The 15,906-nt window shown below is 42.7% G+C and overlaps 1 long non-coding RNA gene across 1 annotated transcript; it reads right to left on the bottom strand.

Annotated features, from left to right (window-relative positions):
* Positions 1 to 1,376: 1,376 nt before the first annotated feature.
* LOC129337088 (uncharacterized) lies at positions 1,377 to 6,730 on the bottom strand. The gene is made up of 3 exons (XR_008597771.1): positions 5,954 to 6,730; positions 2,284 to 2,357; positions 1,377 to 2,123 (listed from the first exon to the last, which is right to left on the bottom strand). It is a non-coding gene; the product is annotated as an uncharacterized LOC129337088 (long non-coding RNA).
* Positions 6,731 to 15,906: the final 9,176 nt, after the last annotated feature.

Raw genomic sequence — 15,906 nt, 5'->3', positions numbered from 1 at the left:
CAGTAAAAGGTCCCAAATTTTATTGAACCAGGTGTTAATAGAGGGAATTGACTTTGATTTCCAATGTAATGCCAGTGAAGTTTTGGCTGCAAAGATAAGTGTTGTTATTATATCTTTCCTAATAGAAGGGATCTTCTGATCCCTCCACATATCTAAAAAGATAATTTCTGGTTTCAAAGGTATTTTGTAGTTTGTTATGAGCTCAATTTGAGATAGAATCTTGTTCCAAAAATCTGCTACATATTGGCACTTCCACCAACAATGAGCGCAATCACCTAATTTTCCACATTGCTTCCAACACAAAGATGGGTTTTTGGAATGGATTTTGGAACGTTTTTGTGGAGTAAGATACCATAAGAACTGTATATGATTGGAGGTTAATGTTAATGGCTTGTGATTTGAATAATCTCGAGTTCCAAATCAGATTCCATTCTACGTAATTACTGTTTCACATTTTTGTTGCCATTTTTTGTAGGGTTGTGCCTGATAGACTTCCTTTCTTAAGATAAAATTAAACCATTTTTGCATCTCTAGTCTCCTTTTCATTGCCTATAAAAAGTACTGGTTACTTAATTTACATTGCTAAATTTATCTGATTCTCCATCCAAGTCCCATCTTCAAGATGTCCAAAATACATTTTCTTGCTTTATTACAAGCTACTGAACCCTCAACAATTATTTTCATTTTTGATGAACTGTTTTTTGGCCTACAGGTCCCTTGTAGGGCTAAGGATACAGATAAAGATTCAATAAAATTCAATTCAAAATTGAAACAAAGCAATAAAATCAACACTTAAAAACAGGAGAGGATTCATGTTAGCTCTTATTCCAGCAATGTCACTTTTCTCAGTACACAATAAATTTACACACATTTCACTGAAGTGTCTATCACTTTGACAGGCCATGTCAGGGGAAACAGGCAGGAGAGGGGGAAGGGGCTCTTTCCATGCCAAGTTGTACCAGCCCATCAAGAGGGAAGGTTGGGCCAGCCCTGGTATGATCCATGGAAAAAAACTGTAGTGGAACAGCTCATAGATATCTAAATAAATATTTATACTCTGCATCTTTCTCTAATGGGGACTCAAAGAAACTTTCAACTAGACATGGGCATGAACGGAAAAAAACCCTGAACACCCTGTTCGTCGTTCGTTGCCATCCACGAACAACGAACAATGAACATGGACAAACATGAACTGTTCCCGAACATGTTCGTTGGGGCCAGAACCACCACCCCCATCCCCAACCCCCCCGTTATCCCCCCTCCTCTCAAACCCACTTACCTGGCTCTTTAAATATCTCTTTAAGCTATCAGCTGGCAGGCGGCAGGGGGGGATTCCCCCCTGCCGCCTGCCAGCTGATAGTTTAAAGGGCCCTGTCCTGGCAAAAACAGCAGTGTCTGCTAGCAGCTAGTTTGAGGGGTTACCAACTGACCTTCCCAATGTCCAATACCCACCAAATTTGCAGGGGACATAGTCCTCACTGTCCTTTGAAGACCCCCCCAAGTTTCAGAGAAATTGCACCCTGGGAATGATCCACGGGTCTCCCCCTTGGCTGTCATTTTCTCTTCACAGTGGCAAAAACGGGACTCTCTGCTGGAAGTACTTTGAAGGGTTAAAGCCAGAAGGAAAGCCAGAAGGAGTTCAGACAGAGTCAGTCCCTGCCTCCAGTTGCCAAGAGAATTGATTGCAGGTGCCAGACTGTCTGGCTTGACGAACGGCTGACGAAGGCAACCAAGGAGGTTTGCAACAACCACTTATTTGTTTAGAATGGGGCCTCATGAAAAGACTAATGGGCTGTTCGTGGGTTTTTTTAGTTCGTAATGCTGTTCGTGCCCATGTCTACTTTCAACATAATTCTCTCCTCTTCCATTTTATCCTCAAAAGACCCTACTCAGTGAGGTTGCTTAGGCTGTGAGAGTGTGACCGGTTCGAGTTCACACAGGGAGCTTCCATGGTACAGTGGGGATCTGAACATGGCCCCCAACAGTCTAACCACAATATCACATCACAGCAGGGCAAGTTTGCTTCCATCCCATGCATCGCTTCCAGTTCCTTCAAGATTCCTATCAATTGTGATATGAGCAAAGGAAATTTCTTACTCTCATAGGGCTTTCAATGTGCACACCTGCAACAGAGAAGAATGCGATCAAGGGGCTGGAGATCCCAACATAGCCTTATAAAGATGGTATTATAAACTCTTTCATTCACTCTGTTAATCTCAATTTCTACAAATTAAAAATATTTAACATTTTCAGAATCTCAGTGAAGTTAGTGGGACTCTGTACCTAAAGGTCAAGTTACAGGTTCATTATTTATTTTCTTGAGATTCCCTGTTCTTTTCTCCCTCTGTATGGATTTGCTAAAATGTAAAGGAAAGACAAAAAAGAGACCTTGCAGTTAGTGAGCCACCAGACACTGACCGGAAGATAGAGAGGAAGTAGGTACAAAACATAAGAACATGGCTTTTGTTCAATGAACAGTTGTTTATAAGACATTTGAAAAACAAACAAATACAATGGAATAAATTCCATTCTTTAAATTGGCCTTATGCATGAATCAAAGTAAGCAGACAGACAACCAGACCCATAGAATCCATATCTGTGCTGGGAAGTAAGGGGAGTTTTATGGATGCAGGAACTGTAATTGTATTCTCACCCCCACAACAAGCGTTGGCTGCAACAGAGAGGGAGAAAAAGGATCCCATATTCTGATGCATCTCTAGAGATCACATCATAGGAGAGAAAAAGAAGTGGCAATAGCGATGAATGATCTTCTGGGCAACATAATATATCAGATAGCCGTATCCCATTTCTCCAAGTTGGTAAATCTTAAATACTTGATTGATTGGCTACAAACCAACATTTATTATATTTGTACATAACTTGTCTTCCATTGTACATATGATTTCCATAAGCTGTGCCTCCTTAAAATCCTCACAATGGGTTTTTGTTTTCTGGATGCCGAACAAACCTCTTATTCTTGTTTAAAACCCTCCATAGCCTGGTCCTCCTTAACAATCTGCTATGGGTACCAAACAACCCTGCCTTCATTCCTCCAACTCTTCCACTCTACCAGCCATAGTTTTCCAGAGGAATCCTGCTTCCTCAAATAACTCAACCTTTCTCCCTTGCTGCCCCATATACCTGGAACTGTGTCCCAGAATACCTGCACAATGTCACCTCTCTCAATTCCTCATAACCAGCCTTTTCCATGAAGACTTACACAATGCCCCTTCACACTGTTGAAGGTAAGACCAAGCATATGTTACTGTCACAAACATTTCTTCTTCTCATTTATCTCCATCTGCCTTTCTTTTGCTGTCTACCTTACACATTTTAGATTGCTAGTTCTTCAACATGAATTCTGTAAAGCACCACACACACGGATGGATCTCTATGCTCAGAGCCATACTTCTTTAACTTCAGTGGCTGAAATGAATCCCGATACAACTTCATATTGTTATTCGGGCTACACAGATTGAAATCATCATTTGAAAGTTGGGTAAGAATGTCATGAGACATCATTATCATCACAACAACTGTGCTTATATACCGCTCTTCTAGACAGATTAGTGCCTCACCCAGAGCAGTGAACAAGTTAGTGTTATTATTATTCTCACAATACAGCTTGGGAGCTGGGGCTGAGAGGAGTGGCTTACCCAAGGCCACCTACTAAGCTCATGGCAGTAGTGGGATTTGAGTCAGTAGAGTGCTGATTTGCAGTAGAACCACTTAACCACTGTGCTACAGAATACATAGTATTCTGATACAATATGGAAAACAATTACTTTTATTTCTTTTAGCCCATGTGCTATACATGCATCTGATAGTAATGCACTTTATTACAGTTCAGTGTGATTGACAGTCTTTCACACCAATACCATGAGGTAAAGGAGATCTTTATTATTTCTGTTTAAAATACAGCTGCCGACTTGCTGGCCAGGCTAAGGTCTCTCTACTCCATTCTAGTCTGAACAGCAGCCAGAGTGCTATGATCATTCCATGTTTGTTCCTACCTTCTTGGACTCAAGGGTATTCATTTTTGGAATGCGGAAACTTCCTTAAAGAGTTATGGCAAGCAGACATTGAGATAGCTGTCCTTTATGGCAGGGGAGGTAATTACATCCTCTTACTTGGGCCCAAGCACGTTAGTTGAATGTTGCACTGTAACTTCCTTATCTGCCATTAAGATGGGACAGCACACTCTCATACTGAGGGAGACCAAGGGCTTTTCTAGCCTTTTCCATTCGGTCAGCAGACACACACACAGGATGTTAGTCTCCTGTATGGAATCTATACTTCTTTTCTCATGACAACATTTCAGTTGTAGCACATATAATGATGCAATGCTAACCACTAAGAACACATAAGTTTGTCCCCATAATCTCAGCTAGTGTGGCCATAGCACTTGTGCATTTTGTGCAGAGAATGTCAGTATCTTCAGTAACAATGGATAATATATTCTCCACTGCACATTTTCTGGATTTTTTAAAAAAAGTTTTATTGTACCTCATCCAATATATCAAATGCACTGATAAAAAAACAAGACAGTGAAACTAGCTTTTCCTCCCCTAATAATGCCCTGACATTTAACTGATCTGTAAACTTTAAAAAAAAAATCTGTCCAACATAGAATGAATTAATTTGTTATTAATAGTCCACATTTTTCACTGAGACTCAAGGTCTCATTGTAAAATAATACAATCAGTAGGATAGGACATCCAATAAGCAATGTAATAAGATCAGGATTGTAGAAATCTAAAATATCTTAATCTTATTTTTTTTTTAGAATTATCTCCCCTTCTATATGGAAAACATATCTTAGATGATTCACACAGGTGCCAGCCCAGAAGCAGTACTGCTATTTATGTGAAAGAAAAGGAATGCATCTTCTATGGTAGTGAATGTCCCCCATGGAGTTGTGCATATTTAAACCACTTTTTAAAATTCTGTTTATGACTATCAAATACACATTTAAAACCAACTAAATGTTGCAGCTGTATTCAGAAATAAAGCCAACTGAGTTTAGTAGCACACACTCTCAGTGAGAAAGTTGGACTATAAATGACATAAATAATAACAATAATAAGTAAAAACAAAAAGGTTCATAACTTGGGAGAAAACTGCATTTTTGATTACCTGGACAGGCCCTTCTATTTAACCTTCTATATTTTCAAACCTGTTGTTTAAAACCTTCAAGACATCTTCTGAAAAAAGCTTACACATATTGCATTTGGGATCTGTTTTCATCCCAAACCAAATTCCCCATGTATATTGGGTAAAAATATTCTACGAAGGGTTTTTGTTTGTTTGTGATCATCATGAAGGGCTGTATCTCCCCAGAGCACTTAAAAACAGCACTCAGGAACAGTTTTCTTAATAAACTCATTGCTGAGAAAAAGTATCCCAGTGAGTTATTTCTAGTACCCCACTGGGTTAAAAAAAACAGAATAGCAAAATGCATAGATCATTTTTGGTTCATTTTCTACCCAAATGCTTTTTTAAAAAGCTATATTAAAATATAAGTGATAAGTATCTATACTTTGGCGGCATTGTTTATTACTGTACATGAGAGAATGTCCTAAGATGAAACAGTTTTAGAGTCACTTTACAATGAACTCTACCCAAAAATTATAATTGGGGAAACTAATTCATCCCAGCAGTGTTTTCTGGGTTAATTTGGTTGAAAGTGGCAACTCGTGCATTCAAAATATATAGCGATGGCAGGTCAATATCAAAAGGGGGCAATATTTTCACAGAAGCAACAAACAAAAACACAAGCAGAGACAGAAGAAGCAGGGCAGCAATAGAAAGCAGCGATCAATCTCCCCACGTATAGAGCGAGAAACAGCTGGGGGCAAGTATACCACTTTATACCAAGGTACAGGATACATACAGATGGTCATTCTCATCCATGCGTTTCACGCTCTTTCCTCACACCCACCCTCCACTCTACCTTCGCTGAAGGGCTGCAGCGTTTCCCCACCACGGTTGCAGCTTGGGCAGCTGTTTTTCACAGTTGGTTGATACCCACACAAATCAGAGGCTTCCATCAGTTCCCAGATGCCACCGCAGACGTGAGAGGAAGGCGCCGGTTCTCGGCAGAAGGACCCAGCAAGAGGTTTCAAACCCGCTTCCCTCTTTCAGAATTTGCCTGCATGCGCGCGCGCCTTTTTCTCGACTCAGGAACTGATTCATCTCTCTCCATGAGATCATCAGAATAATTATTAATATTATTACTCCCGCCCTACATTCCCTTTCTTTAACATTTCTCCATCCCCCGCCCAGCCCCTAAAAAAAGTGCACTGGGAAATCATTTACACCGAAGATCTATTACTTCTTTGCACAACTGATCCCAGTCCCAGAACCTTTCTGTAGCTTTTGCTGAGGAACATCCTCAGCCCAGTTTGGGCCGAGCTAGTCAGAACTTGGGAACTAAGCGGGGACGGACAGTACTTGAATAGAAGACCACTAAGGAAGACTAGGGATCGCTACGCGGAAGAAGCCGGTGGCAAACCACTTCTACTCATCTCACGCCCGGAACTCCCCATGGAAGGGGCCGTCATGAGCTGGATGCGGCTGGATGGCACGTTCGTTATACTTCGGTCCACAATTCGAGCCACCTTAACCCTATGTGGAATTAACCCTTCATGGCCTCAGCGCTAGTACCTTCCTATCCCCCCACCCCACTCCTAAACCAAACTTGAATTACCCCAACTAACCCTTCCCTCAGCTAAACCTCTCTGGTCCTTCATCCTAGCTTTGCTCGGCCATTTATATCCTCTCTTCTCCCTCCCACGCTCCCCCCATGCGGCCTCCTCCAGCCACCCCACCCGATTGCTCCCCTCCCATAAGTCACTCTCCGCCTCAGCCGCCCTCCTTCTCAGTACCAGCCACCCCTCGGACGCCGTCTGTAAGCGTGGCCGCGATTGGTCGAGCCGCGGTGCCTCCTCCGTGTGAGAGCCGCGGATTGGCCGAGCCTGAGCGGCCCGCCTTACCCGTTGTGTGTGTGTGTGTGTGTGTCTGTGTGAAGGGGTGTCTCCCTCCCCTTCCCCTCGAGCTCTCTGGCAGTGTCAATGGCTCCTCCTGCCACAGAGCGGCGACGGGCTTAAGCCGGAGCCGGCACTGGGGGTTGCGGGTGGCTCCCGAGACAGAGAGAGAGAGAGACGCTGGCCGGGGGGGTTGGGGAGGGAGGGAGAGAAGAAACTCGCGCGCGCTCGCTCGTGCTCGGAGAGGGAGGGGGGAACGGTGGCACGAGCATCCCCTCATTTAACTGCCGCCGGCGAAGGAGCGACCCAAGCGGTAGCTGAGGAGAAGGCGACTCTTCCCCTGCGCGAGCTCCGCCGGGCCGGTCCCCTGAGCCGGGGTCTCTCCTCTCCCCCAACCGCCCGAGGCAGTGCCGGTGCCGGAGGAGCGACCCCCTCTCCTCCCCCCGACCGAGCCGGCAAATGAACTCGGTCCGAGCCGCCAACAGGAGACCCAGGCGAGTGTCCAGGCCGCGCCCGGTGCAGCAGCCGCCTCCGCCGCCGCCACCTCCTCCTGCTCAGCCGCCTCAGCAGCAGCAACAACCCCTGCAACTGCCGCCGCCGCCGCCGCCACCGCCGGAGAGAAACAACAACAACGCCGCAGCTGCCGCCGCAGCAGCCGCCGCCGCCGCCGCCGCCGGGGAACGGGGTAAGGACGGGAGAGGGCGAGAAGGGGCCAAGGACGGCCATGAGGCGGAGGAAGAACCGGGCGGGGCCGGGAAACATGGCAAGCCAAAACTGCCGCCTTCTTTCTCCCCCCCTTTAGGCGTACAGGCCGCGCTTTGTTTGGCTCGGGCCCTGCGGAGGGATGGTGTGGGTGGGCTGCGGAGGGTGGCTGGAGAAGCGCGTTGTGGGTCCTTCCCAGGTACGGGGGGGGGGGCAGTGAATACAGCGCCCCCTCTCGGATCCCCAGGGAGAGACGAGAGAGAGGCCCATGTCCTCGTTCTGCCATGGGAGGAGAATGCTCCCCCCTGTGTCCGGGACACGGTGTATCCCAGTAACTTGTGTTGACACCTTTCCTTTCATTATCTTCCTCCCCCTCTTCCTCAGTCTCCTGCCCCTCTCTTCTTTTTGTCATGGTGTCTCATGGAGACAAGAGCTGCTCCCCCTCCCTTTCCTCTTCCTCTCTCTCCTCCCTCGCCCTGCCCCAGTGTTTTTGCTGCGCAGTTTGCATTCAATGTGGCTTTGGTTACCCGGGCCCCGAAGGAAAGAGCAAGGAGGGGTTGTGGGGCGGAATAGAAGAGATAAATTATCAGATCTGCTACATAAAGAAATTTCTTTCGGGATAGATGACCAGCCATTTATTTGATTCCCCCCCCCCACTTGCTTCCTTTATTTCGCCCCCCTCCCCCAGTAAAACGCAGAAATATTTGCTCCTGGTGTCAGGCTGCAGCTGCTGGGAGCAGAGTAGTCTTCGCCTTTCTTGCATGTGTGAAGGTTTCAGTTCTCTCTCCCTGTGCATGTTGGTCCGGGGCCTAGTGTAAAAATGTTGTCATATCGGAGGTAGGAAGCACCATTGTCTAAAAGGACTGGGAATTAATCGTGGTAGGGATTCCTCTTTTCCTTCTTTACTTCCTTTTTCCGTAATGGAGGCTTGAACGATTACCCTGGAAAAAAAATAAGGTTGGGGGTGTTCTTGTACAGGGCGGAGGAAAGGGAGAAGAAGGGTGATCGCTTGCTTGCTGGGCTGCATAACTGTTGCCATATTAATTGGCTTGGTTTCTGTGTATGTGTGTTGGTGTACTGTCGTCGCAGGGTTATTTTCTAAAGGAGAAGAACGGGTGGGATCGAAGGAGACATTTTGCATGTTTTATACTATAGGTTGAATGTTAATTTTTTTATGCATCGGATGTCACACCTATTGCATGATAAAAGAAGAATGACCTGTGGTATAAGACTTTTAACAAAAAACCACTCCAGCCGTTGTTGTCAGGAATGTCTTTTGTTTGAGTGTGTGGGATAATACGTTTGATACAAGACGTTAGAGCTTAAGAAGTACGTTGTGATTCAGTTTAAGTTTTTTTTAAAAAAATGCGACTGAAATGTCAACTTATTAAACAAAGACAATGTATCCAGCTGAAACACTTTTATTTCTTATTTTCCTCCATTTCTTTCAATCCCCCCCTTCTGTGCAAAGAAGGTTGTCCAAACCAGATAGCAGAGTATTTCCAGAGGATGTGATGTCTTTTGCCCAATTATGCATTTTGTGTAAACCATTAAAAATCTTTGTCATTTAGTTATATAATTGCTAAACTAATAATGTGCTATTTTAAAAAGAATGAAATAATTTCCTCTTCTTGTGTGACCATGAATTTTGGGCCTTCACGTGCTCCTAGTGCAGGTTTTTAGGTATGAGCTTATATGTTGACAGTTTCCAGATAGGTGAGAGTGGTTTTGTAAAAAAGAATGTAGGGAGGGGGAGGTGAATGTATTGAAGGATGCGAGTTATGCTTGCTCTGTACTGAATTCAAGATTGTAGCATAAATGCTCTCTGAATGTTAGGCCTTGGACTGGCTGACATTTCTCAAATCTCTGAAAATTGTCTCATATTTAATGAAAAGCTTAAAAGTTTGGTAATGTTCAGGTGTGTATTTTTAATAGAATGTCTAACAAAAGCAGCATAAAGTAAAAGTAGTAACAGCAGGTCAACTGAATATGTATTTTGCATCCAGAGAGATTTAGTATTCTCTATATATCAAATATTGGAATTTTTATAGACGGTATTTAGAATTTTTGGAGGTGTAGAACATTCCTGCTGTTCTTTAATCACAAGAAAAGACCAATACCTTTTGCTGGTGTGCATAAAGGTTATCACCCTTAGTTTTAAAAGCCAGTCAAAAATTGTTGGACAAGTGTAGATGAATAGGAAAAAATGGGGGGGGGAATCAGTTACCAAGTTTAGATTTTTTTAGGGGGGTGGTCCTCAGAATAAGAAATAAATTCCATTGAGAGCAATAGTTTTAATTCTGAGTAACTGTGTTACTAGTCTGGCACTGTCTTAAAGGCAAGCCAGTCAAGTGAGTAGGATTTTAATTACTATGAAGGGATGTAGTTGTAAGTTTATTGCAATTAGCCATTGGCCGTAGCAAATTTACAATTAACAAAATGAAGGCATGTACACATTCATTCTTTCTCTGCACTTACTATTTGTTAATAAATTAATACAAATCACTTCATATGCAAGATGCTAGAAATTACTTGAGAAATATAAACTGAAATAAAAATGTGGTGGGCATGTTTTCATTATGGTGCGGATTCTGGGGTGTCACGTGACTGAAAATTTGAGGTTTTAAAAAAATTTGCTCAGATCTCTTTGCTAGGTTTGAATAGGCAAGGGGTCATGTGAATCGCTTCATCAAGAGCACTGCTGCTGGCATTCTTGTGATAAGTTATATTCATGTCTTATTGTGAGGATGCCACTGATTTTTATTCAAAGTGAACTGATTTATGTGATCAGAATGCTGTATGAGTACATTGTATCTGGGCAGATGAAAAAGTTTGCAAGCCTTGTAAAAAGCAGCTGTGTGAATTGGCTCTTGGTAGTACAAAACCAGGAGTGAACTATACTATGCTGAAATCTTTATCAGTGATGCTCACTTCCATTTGAACAGCAGGATTTGAGTCCAGTGCACCTTAGAGACTAACAAGATTTTCAAGATAAAAGCTTTCAATGGTCAAAGCTGTCCAAGGTGGCACTGGACCCAAATCCTACTACTGCAGACCAACCCAGCTTCCTACCTGGAACTCACTTCCTTTTGACTATAGTGGAATTGGTTTCCTGATGGTTGTCAAAGAATCAGTCTTTTGGGGCTGTAGTTCCATAATTTGTCATAGTTAAAAGATTTTTTTGACAAAATTTATGAGCTAATGAAGTTTTCTGAAAACTGGATAGAAAAAAATTGGTTCCTACGCTTTACAGTGACACAAATGCCTGTTGTTAGGCCCATCTGGATTTTTGTATCCTTCATTGTTGCTTTTCATTGTTGCTTTCCAACACAGAAATATATATCCTAATGCTAAGTAAAAATTGTGTCACTTGGAAATCAGTTTCAAATTTCAAATCCCATAATATATTGAAGACATCTATTTTTGGAATTTACAGAGCAAGTCTTCATATGGACAAAGGTGATGTAGCTAAAGGGTATTTGGCCAGTATATTTCCACATATTTACATCTTTGCAGCACTAATTGTGTTTGAACAAGAATTTGCATATAGCTAGATGCATCAGAATGTGTATTGCACTGAACTCAATATAAACTGGATAGATGGTGAATGCACTTGTAAAGTCATTCTGATGCACTTGTAGGAACCAATGTGTATACAGAAGCTTACTTCCATGAATGTTTCCTTAGGTGGAGTGGGGTGATAATATGCAAGGAGCTAGTGTCAGTAAAATCTGGGTTGATTTTTAAATTGGGCCTTTAATGCTGATTTTAAAACAATTCTGTCACCCAGCTTCTTCCATTTAGTTTTTTTTTAAAAATGATTTTTGTTTAATTATGTCATCAAACATGTTATTACAATGAGTAATATAGTTTAGAATACTATATTTAGTATAGTATAGAGTTGCCTTTGGCTGGCTGACCATGCAATACAGAGCACAGTTACTCCTGTTTAAACACACAAACTCTGCATAGGATTGCACTATAAGTTCACAGATCTCTCTCTCCCTCTCCTTGTATCAGTAACTGTGAATTTCACTTTTGAATACACACTCGTTTGGATCTTTTGTTTTTTGAGTTCTAATCCTGCAGATTCTAGCAAGTCTAGCCCTGTCTGCTATTGGTCACCTGCAGGACTGGATGGTAGAGTATGTTGATACTATACATAGGTTCAATGTTAAACCAATTTTCACATTTTAAAAAATTAAGGAGAATAAAATTCAAAGTTGTTTATTTAATAAAACTAAAAAAAAATTGGTTTCCCCTGGGTTCAGATCAGATATAAGCATGTGCAGTGACTGTGTACATACATACTAACCATAATAGTTGGCACTGTCAGCTTTCACAGCAGCAGTCATCTGTTTGGGAAAGGTGAAAGTTCTGTTCTCCCTCTCTGCAGGTATGTCAGCATCTTACTGGATCTGCATGTGCAGGCTCTGTCCAGTGAGTGGAACCATATTTGTCCCAACTACTGAGAAAGTCAAGCCACAGGCTCATGCATGCAACACTTGATTGTACATAGAAATGCAAAAATTTCTAGAAACCCGTAGCATGTTAAAAAAAGAAAAAGAAGCTTTGTAACTGGTATTACGTAAGGATACTGGGATACCTAACTGGTATCAGATTTCTCCTATCTTGTTCTCAGCAAATATCACTGGTTTCTAAGTTTTGGAAGAATTTTTGTAGTCATATTTGCTCACATTCCCAGGATCTGTTATGTGGAAATCTTTCTGCCTGTGTATCACTCTTCCTAGATGGGTCACTTTTCTCTTTGTTCTACCATGGAAAATGTACATACTTAGCTAATGGGACAGTCAGGAGGGCCTCTTTCTGTGATCTTAATTCATGAGCAGGAACTGAGAAGACAGTCCTTCAGATACCCTGGTCCCAACCATGTAGTACTTTAAAGGCCAAAACCAACAGCTTGAATTGTACTTGTGAGTGGATTAGTAGCTGGTGTAACTGCTGTGATATTCGGGTTACATGCGCCCAATAGCTGGCCCTGATCAGCAGTCCAGCTGCAGCTTCTGATCGCTCTTCAAGGGCGCCTTTAAGTAGAATACATTGCATTAGTCCAATCTAGAGGTAACTAAGCCTTGGATCACTGTGGCTAGATCTGACTAAGCCAGGAACAGGTGCAGTTGGCGCACCAACCAACGCTAGGCAAAAGAACTCCAAACCACTGCAGCTACCTGGTTTTCTAAGGTGACTTCTGTGCTGAGCAGCATTCCTAAGCTGTGAACCTGACTTCAAGGGAAGTATAACCCTGTTCAAGATGAGCAATCTCAAGTTTCTTTCTACTAACATAGAGAACCTCAGTCTTGTCAGGATTAAGGTTCACATTGTTCATCCTCATCTAGGCCATTGATCCAGAGGAGTTAGCCGTGTTAGTCTGTAGTAGCAAAATAGTAAAGAGTCCAGTAGCACCATTAAGACTAACCAACTTTATTGTAGCATAAGCTTTTGAGAGCCACAGTTGTCTTCATTAGATGCATCTGAGGAGAGCTGTGGCTCTCGAAAGCTTATGCTACAATAAAGTTGGTTAGTCTTAAAGCCCATTGATGACTCCAATAACTGGTTCAAAACATCAACAGCATCCTTAGAATTAGGTGGAAAAGAAAGATAGGGCTGAGTATCATCAGCATATTGGTGACACTACAGCCCAAAACTCCTGATGAACTCTCCCAATGGTTTCCTGTAGATATTAAATAACCTGGGGGATACTATTGGACCTTGTGGAACCCCACAAACCAATGGCGCCACCTTCTGAGACTGACCTCCCAGATAGGACTTGAACCACTGGAATACAGTCCTTTAGTCCCAGTACTGAGAGGTGACTCAGCAGAATATTATGGTTGATAGTATTGAAGGCCACTGAGAGATCCAGCAGGTTTGGAGGGACATACTTCCCCTGTCATGCTCTTGCTGGAAGTCATCAGCCAAGGTGACTAAAGCAGTCTCTGTTTACTCTGACCTGAAGCCAGATTGAAATGGGACCAGAAAATCAGTTTCTTCCAAGAGCTTCTGGAGCTGGGAAGCTATCCATTGCCCTAGTGCCTTGCCCAGAAATGAAAGATTGGAGCCTGGTTGGAAGTTCTCCTACATGATAAGGCTCATAAAGAGCTTTTTCAAAACAGGTCCAGTTACTGCCTCTTTTAGCTTGGATGCCACAACTCTCACTCTCAAGGAAGCATTCACTGCTCCCCTTACCCAGTCAGCCAGTCCCCCTCTGGCAGCTTTTGTCAGCCAGGAAGGGCAAGGTAGCAGAGGTAGTAGGCCTTACTTCTCCAAGGATGTTGTCCACATCCTCAGGCTCCACAAGCTAATATAAACCAGACAAGAAGATGCCAAAGGTACATCATCTGACCATGCATCCATGCCAGCACTCTGAGTGGATCTTGACAATTTTGTCTGCAGAGTAAGTAGCTAATTGATCACAACAGGCTATCATCTGGTTAAAGTCCAATTCCTTGTGACTATGATGTAAAAGCCCCCAAACCACACAGAACAGCTCAACTGGATGTTTATGTGCTGTTCCAAAGGTAGTAGAGAAATATTGCCTTTTTGCCACTATTGCTCTAATATGGGTTGTATGCTTTGTTCAATCAGCCTTGCTTCAAGTTTTCTGCCAGCAGGACTCTAGCTGTCATTCTTCTGGTTTCGTTGCCATCAATTCCTTTGTAAACCAGGGAGATTTCTTGGCTCAGTCTAGGGGGGTGAGGACGATGGGACAATTGTGTTAACACCCTGGGCCATCTCCCTATTCCAGAGTCAGAGACCTTGACAGAATTGTCAGTAGTTGAGGTGGGGAAATTGCCAGGTGCCTCCTGGCTAACAGGTGCTTAGGGCGTACCATCTTAATGGTTCCACTACTCCATTAGAAGGAAGAGATAGTATGTCTAAACTCTTATAAGGTAACAATCTGTCCCTGAGAAGAGAGTATGCTTTAACTCCCCCACCTCCAGATGATCTTCCCCAACAGTATAATAGAGTAGATCCATTGTGTGCCCTGCTAATTGTGGGGGGCCAGTAATTATCCGAAATACTATTACTTAATGCATATAGTCATCGTTAAGACCTAGTGTACATATGCAGGAGAATGAGGTGGTAAACTGCTGAGGTGCTAGAAGATGCACTGTATCACTGCAGACTGCCCCTGGTGGATTCTGTTATTGAATGCTCTTGCATGGAAAAAAGCTCCTTACAAATGGAAAAGAACAGCAAAGAGTGGGTTGCAGCCTGATATTTTGTTTGCTTTCTGTTTGTTTTAAACCCAGATGAGCACTCAAATGTGATGATAACACTTGCCGTTTGAACCAGTACAACCCATTCTACCACATCCATGAGGTGTGCTTTATACGTAGATTAAGTCTTAATGTTTCTTTTTTTTCACGCAGTCATGAAATTTATATTTAGTCTGTTGTATTGCATATACATGCTTATGCAAGCTGTCCATATATGCCAGCCTGAAGCAGTGCAAACTCTTTTCTCAACTCTGCAGGAAAAAAGATGTGTACCAAGTGTGTTAACTGTGTTTAAAGCAACAGTTTCTTATCCAAGAAAAGCAAGATCTATTACTTTACCATTCATAGTACCGTACTGGTTTATCATGCTTAAAAATCTTTTGAGTTTTCATATAAGAGTATACTCTAAAGGCTGGTTCATACTCTCATCCAATTGTCAGTCTTCCCCATCATTCTCATAAATCAATGTGTGATGCAAGGGCTCTGTGTGTACTGCAAAGCAGTCCTGATGGGCACAGTTATTCTTCCTCTTGCTTATTTTTCTTGAGGAGGAAAAATTGTACAAATTGGGCCTCTTTGTAAGCCATTGTGTTACACACTTCCTTATGTCTCTGATGGGTAGGCATGCATGACTATTCCTCCATTTTACAAAGAATTGAAAGCTTAGTGAGTCTGAACAGTTTAGTTTCAAGAACTTATTAATTCTAGACTTCTGTGTACACATATATTCCTAGTCTGGAGTGTTGGTGGTGGAAAGTGCTGTCAAGTCATAGCTGATTTATGGCAACCCCTGCTTTGGTTTTCAAGGCAAGAAACTAACAGAGGTGGTTTACCATTGCCTGCCTATGCAACCCTGGTCTTTGTTGGAGTTCTCCTATCCAGTTACTAACCAAGGCTGGCCCTGGTTAGCTTCTGAAATCTGATGAGATCAGGCTTACTTAAGTACTATTTAATTAATTTTTAAAAAATTATGCTGC

The sequence above is a fragment of the Eublepharis macularius genome, chromosome 1 (genome assembly GCF_028583425.1).
Source record: "Eublepharis macularius isolate TG4126 chromosome 1, MPM_Emac_v1.0, whole genome shotgun sequence".
Classification (NCBI taxonomy): Eukaryota; Metazoa; Chordata; class Lepidosauria; order Squamata; family Eublepharidae; genus Eublepharis; species Eublepharis macularius.
Note: the sequence above shows the minus strand (reverse complement) of the source record. Positions and strands in the feature narration are given on the sequence as shown.